The sequence below is a fragment of the Scleropages formosus genome, chromosome 5, assembly GCF_900964775.1.
Source record: "Scleropages formosus chromosome 5, fSclFor1.1, whole genome shotgun sequence".
Taxonomy (NCBI): Eukaryota; Metazoa; Chordata; class Actinopteri; order Osteoglossiformes; family Osteoglossidae; genus Scleropages; species Scleropages formosus.
This window is the reverse complement of record NC_041810.1, coordinates 2,904,633-2,907,086: the sequence shown is the minus strand read 5'-3', so window position 1 is coordinate 2,907,086 and position 2,454 is coordinate 2,904,633.

The following is a 2,454-nucleotide window of genomic DNA, read 5'->3' as shown; positions in this document are numbered from 1 at the left end:
CGGCGTAATGGTTAATTAAAGTGGCGGTTAAAGATGGTTTTGTTTAATTGGTATCAATTTCACCCTGGATAGTTATAATAAGATATCCTAAAGACATACCTGAAAAACTGGGTAAAGGGGTAAATCTCTGCAGCGTAAGAAGTCGCCTTGAACAAAGACGTCATCTAAATAAGACAGAAATAATAATAATAATAATAATAATAATAATAATAATAGAAACCCGACATCAATTACTGCTTTTAAATTTAGACAAGCAGTCAAAAATTTAAAAAAAATACTCAACAGAAGGACATCTTTTGCAGTCATGTGATGCAGGTGCAGTAACATGGAACCGTTAACTAGTCTGCCTATGGTGTCCAGTCCTCTCCGCGCGTTCGACTCTGACTATATTAATTATGGAACGAGCACTGGGATAAACGAAAGCACGAAACAGCGCTGTGTGATGCATACCTGGGACTGACACGTGGCGGCTGAGAGAGCGCGCCGCCACGAGCCGGGTTCGAGAGCTCGCGACCAGTCGCCATCGCGGTCACGCGTGGAGACGCACCTCACTGAGGAGGTAATGCCTCCGGTCGATGTGGCATCTCTTCTCGTGACTTTTTTTTTTCTGAAACAAAGCTATTGCTCACAATAAGCACATGGGATGAGACGCATGTAGTTATGAGTGAGATGCGTTATTATTTCCCCCAATAAAGCGCTGCGGTGTCGCGCGCCCATTCATGATTCTTTGTGCTCCGCGGTGTCGTCGCGTCTGATTGAAAACGGCGGCCGCATCTACATTGAATTTTTATTAAAATGTTTTTTAAAAGCTGTCGCATGTAATTATATTTTCTATAACGAATGAAACGAATTAATTCACAACAAACCCCACTCTCGCTCGTGTTAGTAATCTTTTTTTATTGCACATATAATATGTCAAAATCATCTGTGGAATTTGCAGCGATTTGGTTGAAACGATTTGACCTTTGTGTTTTATTATATCGAAGTCATCAATATGCGTATCACTGACGCATATTAACGACATCTTTATATAAAAATGACGAAGGCAATTATTTTTAATAAGCAGTTTATTTATGTCTAAGGCAGATTATTAAATCATTATCATAAGGATGTGGTGTCGCCTAATTCTATTAAAATATTGAAATTCTAATTCTAGAACGAAAGCTGTTGTTGCCCTGGAAACATTGAATTATTCATTTAAATATACGTTTTGGCTGGTTGCATCTGTGGTGGTTTATAGATGTCTCTTTTCCACCAGTTATCTTCAGTTTATCACCGTAATTGAATTTGTTTTCCAAGGATTACTGTTTCTGTTATCAGTTTACCTGGAACACAGGACACTTCTATTCCCCAATAGCATCGCGAAGAATTTTGCTACACAGTAAGATTCAACATGTCATATATATGTGTATCACGTCACATATCTTCGTAATATCACATATAATCGTCTGAAACAACAAGAACAAGAAGAAAATAATCGTTTTGCTGAGGGAATACAAGAATGCTGTTTCACACAAAGGTCAGGATGTGCAGCAGGCCTCATGATGGCATATTTCGCAATTATGTTTTATTTAATGCGCGATGTATTTGCATTTCTCTCTACATGTGTTAGTCTTTTTGCTAAAAGTTCAAATGTTACGATATATTTTTAAAGTTATTCTTATTAAATACGCAGAGCATTGGCTACATGCCAGAAATATGCATACTATAACTAATTACCAAACAATAGCACAAATTAACCGGGCAAATAAACAATTTACCAGGAATATCTGCATAAGCAATTGACATGACCTACATGTGTGTCGACCTACGATCAAGAACAAGATGAGTTATTTTAAATGAACAGTTCCTAAACGCATAAATATTTAAATATATATTGTATTACGGATTTCATTTAACCATTTCCTTTTCAAACGAGCCATCTGACCAAAACCCTTATAAAACCGTGTTCACCGGGCTGCATACCCTGTGCTGCGCGCGCCTGCTGTGCCGCATAACACCCCATTTCATATATAATTTCTGATATTAGCGGGGCTTCAGCAATATTATATTGCAAGTTATGAAACTTTTGAGCGTGTGCGCAGGTAAAGCTAGATCAGCGCATTTATCATTTATTTGTGCTATTCATGGCTGTGTTTACGCCCCGCTTTCGGTATTGCAGGCGGTCGACGCACAACGCGGACTTTCACCGTGGTAAAACGCTCTTCTTGCGCACCGCTTGGCTGATGCTCTGACGCTGATGCAGTTTCTCCCTCGTCGCCCCGCACCGACCCGGAAGAGCTCACATCTGATCGCATATACAGTAAGTACGCTAAGTGGCTGCGTTGGTTGGTCCGCGCGCGTGTCTCCGGGAGCTGCGCGAGAAGTGCGCGCGCCTCCAGGTTCCCCCCGCCCCCCCCCGCTCCCGCCCCACTACCACCGCCACCCAGTCGTCGCTCGCGCCCCAAATGTCAC